Consider the following 15311-nt stretch of genomic DNA (forward strand, 5'->3'; position numbering starts at 1 on the left):
CGTATTATGTTTACATAAACAATAGATACGATAAGGGATTTTTATAAATAATTAAATTATTCACTTTGGCATACATTATGAATATTACGATAAGAATTGTTACAACATTATACTTGCGTAATTTGATCATAATTCTTGTAACAATTTAATTACAAAGTTCAATCTTTGCGACCTCATCTTAAAGAAATTACCTTATACAATCTAGTATAAGGTAATTTCTTTTTTTATGTATATTATAACTTAAAATTTAACTCACTCGAATATTTTAACAAGAAATGACATGAACATTATTTAAGTTGACAATAGTTACAAATTGTACTTATATTATAAAGGAGTATTGTTCGTTTTTTCATCGAATTCACACCAAAACTACTCCTTTGATTGCTAATCTGAAATCTACCGAAAAACATTCATTTGAAAAGTTTATATCTGCGATTTGTAAGAATTCCAAAATATCTGCAAGGCATATATCTAACTTCAATTGATGAGTCATTGTTACCTTTGTTATTTTTATGAAAAATAAATGATAACTTTAGTGTTACACTGTATCTATCCTTATGACTAACATATTTATTTTAAATATTGTCTGTGTATGTTTTCATATATCTGGAGCTATTTTAATTATTCAAATTATTTCAATTCCAAGAGGTATTTTTAAATATCTTTTTAGAGGTATTAAATACCTATTTGAATAAAAACATGAAACACTTACACCGAACGTGAGGTAAAATACAGTATTACAGTAAGGGCAAATAGATAAGCTGGGTTTGATAGGAACTGATCGTATCATTTGCTTGTATTTTATTATTTCGAAAATATGGGTATAAAACAATGTGGCAAAATGGAATGTTTTGTATTGTTTTCTTGTACAATTTATATTTAATATATAATCTGATCTATAACCAATTAGTTTCAATACAATTAAAAAATATATATTCCGTGTAAGTCAATAATATTAAATAGTAAACGAGCTACTTTTTTCCATTAAAGGTCGTAATTAAGCAATTATGTAAATCAATAATCGTATTCGGTTTAAGTCTATATTATTAAATTGTATCACTCGATTACGTTGCTTTTTTAAACAGATCGTAAATATTTTATTTTAAGCGTCCATTAAGTAAATCTTTATATTAAACCTTTCATTATGACATATGGATACAACATATTAAAAAAGATTTCTACATGATTTTTACAAGTTACCCAATCTCATTACCCACATTATGTAACGTACTACTGGTATATTTATCACTTAAGGATACTTAAGGGTTTTTATTATCGAATCCCTTTACCGTAATGTGACAAAAATACAAGCAGAATCGAGCAAAAGTATTCCTTAGAAGAATTTGCATCAGGCATTTGCATCATTTTTAAATGAGGAAGCTTTAGATGCTGTAGAAGCAAAAGAATTTCTTGGTATCACCATGGATTCTAAGCTTCAATGCCCTCATATTAATGAATTGGCAAATAGATCAGTTCTGCAGCTTTCGCGGTAAAAAAAATTAGAATGTTGGCTGATGTAGTTACGGCACGCCTAGTGTATTTTAGTTATTTCTAGAGTATAATGTCTTATGGCATTCTACTCTAGGGTAATGCAGCTAATATCCCCGAAACTGTTCACCAACGCGTTGGAAGACGTTTTCAAAACGCTGGATTGGACTAGGTATGGAGTCAATGTAAACGGCGAGTACATCTCACACCTTCGATTTGCCGACGATATCGTCATCATAGCAGAGTCGCTGGAACAACTCACCGAAATGCTGCGTAGCCTAGGCGAGTCTTCCCGGTGTGTCGGTCTCGGTATGAACTTGGACAAGACCAAGGTCATGTTCAATAGGCATGTCGTGCCGGGACCGATATACGTCGAGGGGAAACCTCTCGAAGTTGTTAGTGAATATACCTACCTAGGACAGATAATACAAGTCGGTAGGAACAACTTCGAGAAGGAAGCCGATCGAAGAATTCGCTTGGGATGGGCAGCATTTGGCAACCTTCGTCAAGTCCTCAAGTCGTCTATACCGCAATGTTTGAAGACGAAAGTCTTCAACCAATGCGTCTTACCTGCCATGACATACGGTGCCGAAACGTGGACACTAACTGCGGGACTAGTCCACAAATTCAAAGTCGCTCAGCGTGCTATGGAGCGAGCTATGATCGGAGTATCTTTGAAGGATAAGATCAGAAATGAGATTATCCGGAAAAGAACCGGAGTCACCGACATAGCTTGCAAAATTAGCAGGCTGAAGTGGCAGTGGGCTGGTCACGTATGTCGTAGGACCGATGGCCGTTGGAGCAGACGAGTCCTAGAGTGGAGACCGCGAATCGGCAAGCGCAGCGTAGGGCGCCCTCCAGCCAGGTGGACCGACGACCTTATGAAGGTGGCGGGCACCAACTGGATGCGGAAGGCGGAGGACAGGGAGCTTTGGCGCACCTTGGGAGAGGCCTATGTTCAGCAGTGGACAACGATTGGCTGTTGATTGTAATGCAGCTGATATTAATACGATTTTTTTCTACAGAAGAGGCCTATTCGTGCAATTTATAACCTGGGCCCAAAAGATTCACTAAGATGTAAATTTAAAGAAATTAAAATAATGACTGTCGCTTCTCAATATATATTTGATAATGTTATGTATGTACGCAAAAACATAAAAGATTTTCCCAGAAATAGTGATGTACATACATGTTAACACCAGGTAGAAGTATAAACTTACAACCACTATTACCAGATTACACAGGTTTAGTAAGTCTTTTATGGAACAATGTATACGCTTTTACAACAGGATCCCAGAAAACGTTCAAAAATATTCAATTGTTAAATTTAAAATAATCATTAAGGACCGTTAGTGTGCTAAAGGATATTAAACAACCAATGACTTTTTAAATGGTTGCACAACTTGGGATTGAAACGATCGCCTCCAGGCTATTTCAAATTAAAAATATATATATTATTCGGCTATTGTTGTATATTACTTATAATGGAAGGACAATATATAAAAAAAAACCCGCGGAGTTTTTTTCGCCGGTTCTTCTCAGATCTGAGGTGTTTATTTCCGAACCGGTGGTTGATTTTATGACAATCAATAAGTTTACATATTTTAAGAATTTTTTTTCAAAAAAAAAATAATTACAATCCTATTCTACTATAGGGGTGTAGTGTTTAAGTCACAACCTTGACAAACAGAAGCTTACCGCTTTATCATATTAGTTATTACGTATTTAGGACAAGATAATTTGCTTAATTATTTCAATGAAATGAAATTTATAACACAAAATCGAAACCATTCATAGCTTCATTCAAATAAACATTTCGTCCTTTACTCAAGTATAACTGTAAATGAATGGAGTAAGTAAGTATGAGGCGGGCATATTTAATTAGATATAATATTCCGTGGCGGCAGCAACTGCATTGCATCAAACACGAGTGCAAGTGCGAAGCAAACCGTTAGGAATGTGACCGGATTCCAAACGGGCGCGGCCGCGTCACTCGCGTCACTATTATGTCATTAATAACCTAAACAACTATACATAACATATAATATCTGTAACACGACCTGTCCATAAATCTATACTAATTAATTGGTGCACATTAATTACTATTAATACAAACATAAAAAACATTTATTTTTAAATGTATTTCTGTTAAAGTAACAAACCGCAGTGTAACGTTTGCAACTGAGAGAATACATGATATTAAAAAGTAATTATCATATTCGCTTTAAATTCAAAACCAGTTTAAACATATTACATATTGACTTGGGAAAAGGCTTTGTGCAAGTCCATCTGGGTATTTATCACATAACGCCAAACGGCAATATTTAGTTTTGTTGTGTTCCAGTTGGAAGAGTGATTGAGCTAGTGTAACAAAGGACCTCTTAGTTCCCAAGGTGGCTCATTGGCGTTGTAAGTAATAGTTACTATCTCTTACAGAGTCATTGCCAAAAGAAGGCGGTAGTGATCACTTCCATCAGGAGGCCTGAACCGAATTTATAAAAAGAAAAGTGTTAAGTAATACCTGTTCAATTATATTTGCATGTTTAAATGACATACGAATTTTGTAAATAACCTTTCAAAATTTGGTGCTTGTTAGAGGAGTTCTGTTGAAGAACTTCTAGAAAGTATATTTTGGTCTTGACCATTTTAGTAAGACGCGGCATTGTTATAGCTTATTCTGTCCCAGGACCTTTGTCAATATAAAGGATTCCTCTACTCAAAAAAAAAAACATTGTTAAAATGCTACAAGACACTGTTGGACCTTGAGGACTACGACAGACAAGACGAGGCCTATATCCAGCAGTGGGTACAATTGCACGATAGCGTATCTCATACAGTGGTTGCTATATCGCGTCATACGGAAAACTTCATATTTTACACTGACAACAGCGACGACAAGTTGCGGACACTGGTGAAGACGGTACAAACGGCAACCGCTAAGGAGACTGTATTACAAAACTAAACATAACGATTTATAATAGAGGTGACCTGATTATGGTCAGACTGGCCGAATACTATCCAGACTAGGTGAGGAATCTTGAATCCAACTAAGATCAATAATACTAAATAAGACAACTGGCAATGATGAAGTCGCAAACAAACTTTAACATAATTAGCATATGAATAAGCGACAAATTATCATCAATTTGCCATCTGAAAATCTAGATTATGGTGATGCCCGCATTAAAATAACCTAAATTAATCTAAGTAAAAGGTACAAAAAGCACGTCTGTGGAAATAAGGTAATAATTTAAAAAATAAAAAAATTACATTGAAGTTTGCTCTACACTGTTTTTTTTATGTTGCTGTGGATGATTGTAATAAGTTTTAATACTATGTATTTTTATATAGTACACGTATACAAAGACTTTAAGACTTTATGTTAAGACAGTGATGTTGGTATTACGTCCATTAAAAGTTACACAATATAAACTGAGATTATTTTAAGCATATATTGCGAATATTTCGAGCGAGCATAAACTTATGTTTAGATGAGTACAACAATACCAACAAACTTTAAGAGTTTGCGTTTAACTTGAGATGTTACCAGACACAATCTCAATATTTTAAGTAATGTTTTAACTTAGTTTATAGTTTATTTTATATATACATATTCTATTTTTACTATTATATTTAACTAAATTCATCTGACATGCATAGTGTGCAACCAATTGGATTTTATATTAGTAATATATTCCTAATAAAATCGTACAATGATAGAATTATATTATAAGCAACGTTAAACGTAAAAATATCAAATTTTTTTTAATAACGTAAGTGTTATCTTTTTAGATTGGTTAATATGAGCCGATATGACCCAGTTATGAACGCGTGAATCTTGACCGATGATCGTGGGTTCTAACCCGGGCAATCACCACTGAATTTTCATGTGCTTAATTTGTGATTATAATTCATCTCGTGCTTTACGGCGAAGGAAAACATCGTGAGGAAACCTGCATGTGTCAAAATTCTGGCACATGTGTATTCCAACAACTCGCATTGGAGCAGTGTAGTGGAATAAGCTCCAAATCTTCCCCTCAAAAAGGGAGAGGGGGCCTTAGCCAAGCAGTGGGACATTCACAGGTTGTTACTGTAATATAATATAAATGCATTGTTCGCATTCATCCCAAAATGGATGCTATGGAAAAAGTAACTCTTGTTTTGATTGCATAGTTAATTGGAAATGTAAAAACTCTAATAACAATAAAATTGTGTCTATGGAACCAAAGTGACTTGCATAGGATGACAAATTTATTATTATAACTATCGGATATATAACTATAAATGCTATCGGAATTTTGCAAGTATATGCGAAATTTTATTCATTTGGTAAATTTTAAACTAAAGCTTGTTTTTTAAAATGTTTTTTTATACGTGAAAATTATTTTGTTATATAAAATAAAATATGATTGAATAATACAATAAATGTGATCGTTTGTTAGTTAAAGCCGTATCAATCGTTACTTACGAGAATCATATATCGCATAAATGTCATGTTTTTTTTATATATAATAGAAAGGCTGACGAGCAAATGGGCCACCTGATGGTAAGTGGTCACCAATGCCCATAGACATTGGCATTGTTAGAAATGTTAACCATCGCTTACATCACCGATGCGCCACCAACCTTGGGAACTAAGATGTTATGTCCCTTGTGCCTGTAATTACACTGGCTCACTCACCCTTCAAATGGGAACACAACAATACCAAGTTCTGCTGTTTTGCGATAGAATATCTGATGAGTGGGTGGTACCTACCCAGACGAGCTTTACCACCAGTCATGTAACAGTAACAGCCTGTGAATGTCCCACTGCTGGACTAAGGCCTCCTCTCCCTTTCTGAGGAGAAGGTTTGGTTGGATATAGGAATATTCAGTAGTGTTGGATTTGCACCCAGCGAAGCGGACAAGAAGCAACTACTTCAAATCTATTTGATATAAAATACATAACGAGACGATATAAAACTGTTACAAAATAAGAATTAGCTCGTAAGCCAGCCTACGAGGCATTTAAACGCAACATTAAATATTTCAGTTGTTATACATTTACCGTCAAGGACGCGAGAGCTATATAAAATGTGCAAAAAGTAAACAGCGTATAACAGAAATGTTAATGACCTATGACTAATACAAGAGGCCGGTAATGTATGTATAATATCGACATTCGTACAAACAACAGTAGCTGTGTACGCTGGCGGATACGAGCGAACATTACATAACTCTTTGATTGTGTTTGTAAAAAGTTGGGGATTCCCTCAACTACACGCGCACCTTACACCGATACACTTGTGTGAGTATAACCTTGCCTTCCTTTACATATTAAACGCCGTCGGGCTATCCCTTTGCGTATCTACAAAAAAGCCGAGCCATAACTGTATTGTCAGATGAAAAAGAGAAAATGAATGAGATAGGATTGACTGTTATTACTATTATTACTTTATATCAATGAGCTCCTGCGAGAAACGATAAAAGGCACGCTGACCGGTTTACTTTTTGTACTTGTTTGAGAATCAACAATGGAACGTAAACCGTATTCATCACATCTGTTCCGACCTCGGATGACACGTGCTGCCTTAAATAACCGATTTAATGAATACACCAATCGATTAAATAATTCACAGAAATCGAAAATTCTAATTGAATTAAATCTTAATTTGAATTAAATAATAAACATAATAACTGTGTCATTATTAAATTAATTATGAATCATAAACGAGACTATTGTATTGAATACAGATTGTAAAATAATCGTGACGACGACGTAAAGAAAACTAATCAATTAACTTTAATAATGACGAAATGAAACGCACGCGTTTAACGTCACCTCCCGCCTCATCCACTAGCTGGAGGTAAATAGAAAATGTCTGTGTATTTAATTATAAAGATCTATAAATAGACAGAACATTACGTCGTGTTATGCGGTTGGTTACGGCGTGTTATTTCGGTCTCTGGCGTCACGAGCCCCGTGAATGTCAAGCTCGCGATACTAAGTGCAGGCGGTTAAGCAACAGGTGGCATATAATACATTCTCATTAAATATCAAATAAGCTAAATAAACTGTCTTTAATTCATAGCGCAGCATTAATATTGCTCGGTTGTTTCTAGGGCACGGCCGTCATATGTGACGCGTACAATGAATACGGGCATATATTTCTAATGAACCGCTTGTTAACGTTGGAAGCGGTGAACTGGAATTACGTACCGAGGGTCACATTAAACTGGTTGATTATGTTCATTTATAGCATTCAAACATCTATTTTTATACATCTTAATTAGTTAGTTTGTGCCAAATTAATCTAAAATCGAAATGTTTACTCAAGTCGATAAATAAATAGTAGAAGAGACTTATTTAAAATTATTACATTTTTCAATATAGGATGTTAGAATATCGAGGCAATCGACGTGAAAAACTGAAGAAAGAAAACCAAAGAAAGATCTAGCTGGAAAAATCTACATGACCAGGGTCACCTGCGACTTTAACGGCGGTGATGATGATTTTTTTTTATAGAATAGGTAGGCGGACGCGCATATGGGCCACCTGATGGTAAGTGGTCACCAACGCCCATAGATATTAGCATTGTAAGAAATGTTAATCATCTCTTACTTTATACGCTTACATAGCCAATGCGCCACCAAAATTATAAAAACTTAAATAGATATATAATCCGTTTTAGCTGAAATACGGGCGAAAATAGATACTAAACACGCGTAATTTCAATGCTAAAACCCACGTCATCGTAGTCAATTACGTATCGAATCACGTCGTTAAATTTAATCAATCAATTCAATACTTAAATTAGATTATATAATAATTCATATTATCAAATAAGTTATTAGTGACAGGCTTGCATATCGATACCTCACACGCAACAAGTGTAAACAAAGGGATTACAAGTGTTACTGACCTAATAAAGCGACCCCTTTTCCACCCAAGACGGTTCAATAAAGAACTCCCTTTAGGTACATACTATCTGGCGTACATAAGAGTGGCGGTCGTGACCTTTGATGTAGATATACCGTAATGTATAAACGCCCGCCCGTTATGTACCCACCGACAATCCTAGGATTAAAAAAAATTATTTCTCTCGACGGAGGCGGCATTTTACAAAATTTATATTTAAACAATTTTAATTTACATCGCGTCAACATTTCATAACAATTCATTGTGTTTTTTTTTTGTGAAATCTAGTTCGAAACATTTTTTATTATGTATACAAGTAGAAAGTTTTTGCATATCTTGAAGTCTTGAAACTTATAAGAAATAAGATAACTAGTGTATTCTATACGTTACGCTTTCATACTTGTAACACCATTATAAGTATCACAAACCGTCAGTATCAACCAACCACATTGACCATTGACGAGAGTATAAATAACAAGAATATAAATATAAAATTTCTATCAAGTAAAATCGATGTATAAATTGTATTCATAACTCCGTGACGTCTTTAAAATCGTTTAGTAGATCAGAACTTGGGTATATATATATTATATGAATGAGTCATTTACCTTTCTGACTGCGTTCAGACAGAGGTCCTTGGCAATGGCCCCTTTTGCATTCATATACATTTATCGATGTAAGTTACGTCACATCGTTTGCATTATTAAGGCTAGCTTGTAATTAAATGCTTCATACAAGAAGCACGTGTGCATTTTTCGTAATAAAATGTATGGTGTTATTATAAAATTATTTTTTGAAAGGTTTAAATGTTGCCAAAGTTTAAATTTTGCTCAACTCGCGTAGAAATTGTAATAAAATGTAAATTTATATACCAATATAAATAATGATAATTTATTTTATCAAAGCGTAATTATCGCCTCATTACTAAATTAATGACAGCGCTAATGCGATATTATCATATTATATAATGTTATATAGTAAATGATCAAAACAATAAACTTATTAATACATATTAACGCTTGACAACGATTACGGAGACCAATGTATTATATACGTAAAAGTCATTTGATTTGTAACACGATGAATCGTGATTTATTAGCTTTTTGTAGACTGATATGTCTAGCGGCAAGGCATAGAGATAATGGGCTTGACCTACACAGGTTTCCCTTGTTATTAATCCGACGTTTTGATTCCAACCGAGGACGGGCAAAGGGGGCCGGCAATTACATGACGTCACGGTGGTTTAACGACCCCATTACAACATACAATATGAATGAATGCAAGCCGCGTGACGAGTGACGTTTTCGTTCGCCAATACAAATCGTGATGTAAGATTGTCTCTACATCGATCGAAATGACCGTGACGTTCATATTAAAGGAGATAATTAAGTAAATCGAGACGTTGCGGAGTGATGCCTCGTTAAATCTTATTATGGATAAGAACTATTAATGATTACGTTGCAATACCGCAATAAAGAACCGTGATGCAACATTAAACAAACAATTAAAATGTAACAAGTAATATTTTTGTATGACTCATCGCTACTGCTAATTCAGTTGTTTAAAACGAGAGCAGCTGATGTCAAGTGAAAATTTAATAGATGTAGTTACGCGGTCATCCACCCGATGCGGTAGACGAGAGCGGTCATTATCCAAGCACAACACAATGACACGATTATCGGGCACGCGGGTCCGAGACGGCTCGCATTGATTTTACGAAATCCACATCACGGACTCAGAATGAACGGTCTCCGTCGGCCCATTCATCTCGTTTTCATGTACACACCGCTATTGCGATGCGAAAGTGAGAGCGAAATTTACTCGGGCTTGCACTACGCACCGCAACGTACCGCCCTAAATACGAAGAGAATAGAATATCGAGCACTATCCCGTTAATTGATTACCAAAGGCGGTTTGTTGGATGAGGTTTACTTTACACAGCTAAATGGTTCCAATCGCCGATGGACTTGTACCATCAATAACAAAATGAAGACATACTAAAATATATAATAGAGATATTCAAATAAGACGAAATGTGAATCTTGGAAGAAATATGCATTAAGACGTTTTGATATTAGTTATTTCGTATAGGACATTGTAAAATTCCTTGAAAGAGATTAGATCGGATGCCAGAAACAAGAGCAACGTAGTGTATATCCACATCAAACAGCTAAATCTAAATATAGCGGGCGCCGATATCAGCGGCTCGCCCTTGAACCAGTCGCACGGAAACATTTTATTATTATTACCGAGCTGTCGGCGAGCACAAGTATGTCGGGTCGACGACCCCACAACCACGTGTCTCCTTATCGACAACTATCTAACACGATTGTGGGTAAACAACATGCCGAGATAAATGACTAATTCCACAACACTTGTTTATTAAGCCATTCATAAATTAAGTAATGTATAAATTATCGTCAAAACGATTTCGATGGCGATGATGCGATGATAACAGCATATTCAATTTAGGTACAAGTCTGATCAGATATCTTTACTTCAGCGCCTAGAAAGATTAATTAGAAAATTTACAATGTTTCTAATAAGCCCAAAAGTACAGCTTGGAATGTCATATATTAAGATCAAACCTTTGACGTGCGACGGCTTAACAAGACGTTCTGAAAATAACAAAAAGTTGCGTAAAAATTAAAAACACTAAGGCATAAGTCCTTAAAAGAAATGGGACTAATTGCAAGGAATCTTGACGGACGGACGAACGGAAGAACAGCCGCATCGTGGGAAGTGGGACAGTGTTACGTAACCGGTATTTGTTCGCCGGCCAGCCTACACAGGTACATCCTTACAAATGCGTACGACCTTGAATGTGAACTCAAAGTGTAAACAGCACGTGCTCGATGCATTGTTTTATGGCGGCTCGTTCGAAACGCAACGGCCGTACTAGGATTTTAACGTATTGTAACCGAATCGCATTACTGCACTCAGTGCTAATATTTAACGTTTACGAGCAGCAACTGAAAGAACGAATTCTCGGTTAGGTAAAATTTTTTACATTGAACAAGAAAACATGTTCACAGAAAATAAAGACCGACTTGTATATATTGAAAATAAACGAAATTTTAATCCATCAAAAAGCAGAAATTAATAAAAAACAAATTTTCGATTCAAAACACGTCGATGTAGACTCAGTAAAGACAGAGAGACACATGATATGTTGGGCACACAGTAAAACGAAACCCTTTCGAATTCACGCGAAGCTGGATACACGTGTCAGATGTCAAGTTCCATTCACGTTGATTCCATCAAACACGTCCCGACGCCGCTGCCTTTACATAATGTATGTGCGGAAAGTGGAAGCGGTAGAATGGCGTCGAAGCCTGGCATCGCGGCTGCTTTTACCCCGTTTTGTAATTGAGAGACGAACGCACAAATCTCTGCCTGGAAGCGAGTAATATTTGCCTACACATCAAACTTTCACTATCGTCGTACGCTTTCGTTTTTATATCCGCTAACAGCAACGGGCCAGCTTTGTTATTCTTCCGCGATTTTTTCTTTTTGTGACCAACAACCGACATTCAAAGCCGTGTCGAGGGCTTACACTACAAATTTAATACGTATTTTTTCGGTTCTATTCTTTATAAATATAAAAACGAAATTTAGTTTCTACAATACATAATTGATGGTTTTGCGAATATTTTGTTTTATAATTTTTAGTTTTTTTTAATTTCATATTTTGAAAATTGTCAAATTTCGATCAAATCACAACTATTATCGTTACAGCTGCGTTTCTCATTACTTTGTTAAGTACTATTGAGTTCGAATCATTATGACCGACATAAAAATATGTATTATTATTGTTTTTTATCAAAAAAATCATGGTGAAAAACAATGAAAAGTTCATCAACTTCGCTGTCCAAGACGAAAACATCGCTAAAATAAAAAAACGTATTGAAGAAACGTCGAATAAATATATGGACTATAGCAGAATAGCAATTTAGAAAAAAATCAGGAAATCATTTATGAAAAAAGAAGGGGGCAAAATTATTAAAGTGATCCTGTTTTTACACGACAATGCGTCAGTTCACGTTCACACGGTGCGCAAGAAACTGGCTTCGATGAATACAAAAATCCACCTTACAGTCCAGACGTATGTTTCAGCGACTACTTCCTATTTCAAAATTTTACTTCTGGAACTATTTTCTAGGACGATGAACAGTCATAGTGGAAAATTTTAAGGGCAAAAGCGCGAACAATTTTTTTAGCGGGATACAGGCTATACAAAAAAATGTAAAAAATGCACTGAAATAAAAAGGGATAATGTTAAAAAATATATACATATATAACATAGATTTATATTTCATCTTTTAATACTCTAGGCTCAGAATTTTTTAGCATTCCCTCGTATTTAATTAATTTTAATATTGATTCTATTTTATCAATCATTCGTCAATCACATCTATCATATAAGATTTGACTCTATTTAAATTCAAATTCATTGTAAATAGTCGCCGATTATTTGACTGGCGAAGTTCTTTCATTCAACCAGTCTACAGTGAATAGTAGATGATCAATGATGTACCTGATGGTATAGTCGATATGCCCCCATAGTCTCCTCTCCCTTTTTGAGGAGAAGGTTTTGGAGCTTATAACACCACGGTGCTCCAATGCGGGTTGGTGGAATACATATGTGGCAGAATTTCAGTGAAATTAGACACATGCAGGTTCCCCTCAGGTTTTCCTTCACCGTCAAGCATGAGATGAATTATAATCACAAATTAATCACATGAAAATTCAGTGGTGCTTGCCCGGATTTGAACCCACGATCATCAGTTATGATTAACGCGTTCTTACCATTGGGACATCTCGGCTTATAGTTGACATATCGTTTGTGAATGTAACGTGTTTAACATAAACGGAGTACGACATTGTTCTTGACGGTAAAGTAATTAGTAAATATCTACTTGTATACCAAGACGGTTGTGCGCTCTGGTACCACTTAATACACCAATAAAAGTTTGACGATGTTAAAATATCAAAAAAGAGAAAAGATATCATTACCCTTTTTTTTAAATATTTACCAATAGAATCTTAAAATTATGATAAATGACTATAATTACATTTTACAATTTTAATCCATTTGATTTTCTCCCATCGTATTGCCATTTTTTCTAACATTATATATATTATTACAACATAATATATATTTTTCACAACATAAAAACAACAATTTATTTTGTGTAGAACTTAACAATTTTAAAGTTAAAATAACAAAATACATAGATTTTTGTATAACACAACAGTTTAATGTAATGGTTTGCATAAACAGATGACATATTTATAGTGTAAAATACACTATGAATACTAAACGAGAACTTTTTTATGTAATGCCTGGCAGAAAATCCACTAAACCAATACACATAAAACTTATACCAATAGATGCAGCAGCATTTCGGTGATGGTTTTTTTTTAAAGTTATGGATGTGACAGGATGTGAATTTCATATTCTTGTTTCTAATAAAATATATGATTCAAAATTATTCTTATACATATACCAATACCTCACTGATGTTATAATTCAATAGTTCGAGTGAATTGTGATTTTTATTTAATGCTAATAATAGAGCACTACAAGGCAGCTTCACATGTGCAATGGTATTGATTTTATTCCTTTTAATTAATTATAGACTGGACTGTAAAGTTAAGTCTATAATTAATTAAAAGGAAAGTTCATTATTTTCCTGGCTATTGGGAAATTATGAAACACCTTGAATAACTAATTTATAGCTGAACAAGGAAAAATTTTAATATAATATAAAAAGTTTGCAAGAAATGGTTCTACAAATATAATAAGATATTTTTAACTTCCTTCAAAATAATTCATTTTAAGTACAAATAGAAAGTTTTATCATTGCAAACGAAAGATTTTTCGTCAAATACTTCTTTTTCATCTTATAATTTTTTAACAAGTGTAGAAATCTTAAGAACTTAGAAAATAATCATGCAGAATATCAATTTTTAAATAGTATACTTAAGACAAAAACTGATGCGTTGAACGACGATTAAAATTATGATTAATTTAGCAATTTTACAAAAATAGTAAAAAATAAAAAAAAAACATGTTACAGACAGAGAACAACATTAAGAAACAAAATTAAGTAGTAATATAACCACAACTGAATAAAATTTTGCACATCAAGCAATGTAAGACAATTTAGAAAAGGTATATTATTAGTTACAAATTGGCCAATGTGCAAATGGGCCGCCTGATTGTAAGTGGTAACCACCAGTCATAGACATTAGCGCTCTAAAGCCAATCCTTACATCGCCAACACACCGATAACCTTGGGACCTAAGATGTTTATATGCCTTAGGCACATTGGCTCACCCTACAAACCGGACTACAAAAAATTATGTGTTGCTGTTAACCACAAAGTATATTGACCTTAAGGATTAATGGTTACTTTTTTTAAATGGTATTTAATTTGTTTAAATAGAATACTTTTAATAGAGTTTGATTTATAATGAGTACATAGTATTTATGTAGGGTATATGTTATGGGAAATAAATATATATGTTGTTAGTTAACAAACAATAGTAAATCTTGTGTACATACTGACACTCCTTACAAATGCTCCATAATAGTGATGATTGATTATTTATTTGTATTTTTTGGTTAGTCACTCAGATGTTGAAGCTACTATTTTATTACTATAAAAGACACTAACAGTATTTTGCAGTAGAAGATGTTAAAAAAGAGCACTGAAAACTACTGAATGTTTTTTTTATTTGTTATTTAACAATTTGATTGAACGGTGATTGATAAAAACCAACTAACATCACTGTCCATTCGAAATGATAACTGTCTTAGGATGTTAGTGACTAAAACTGACATATATAAGAAATATGAAAAAAAATTCTTAATACTACCAATTGTTTTTGTTGCTGTAACATACCCACAGATACATTT

The 15311-nt window shown here is 34.2% G+C and overlaps 1 protein-coding gene across 11 annotated transcripts in view; it reads right to left on the minus strand.

Moving 5' to 3' along the window:
• LOC126776558 (trithorax group protein osa) overlaps nucleotides 1-15311 on the minus strand; it is a 94096-nt gene that overhangs the window by 76096 nt on the left and 2689 nt on the right. The gene's annotated exons all lie outside the window — the stretch shown is intronic.

The sequence above is a fragment of the Nymphalis io genome, chromosome 20, assembly GCF_905147045.1.
Source record: "Nymphalis io chromosome 20, ilAglIoxx1.1, whole genome shotgun sequence".
Classification (NCBI taxonomy): domain Eukaryota; kingdom Metazoa; phylum Arthropoda; class Insecta; order Lepidoptera; family Nymphalidae; genus Nymphalis; species Nymphalis io.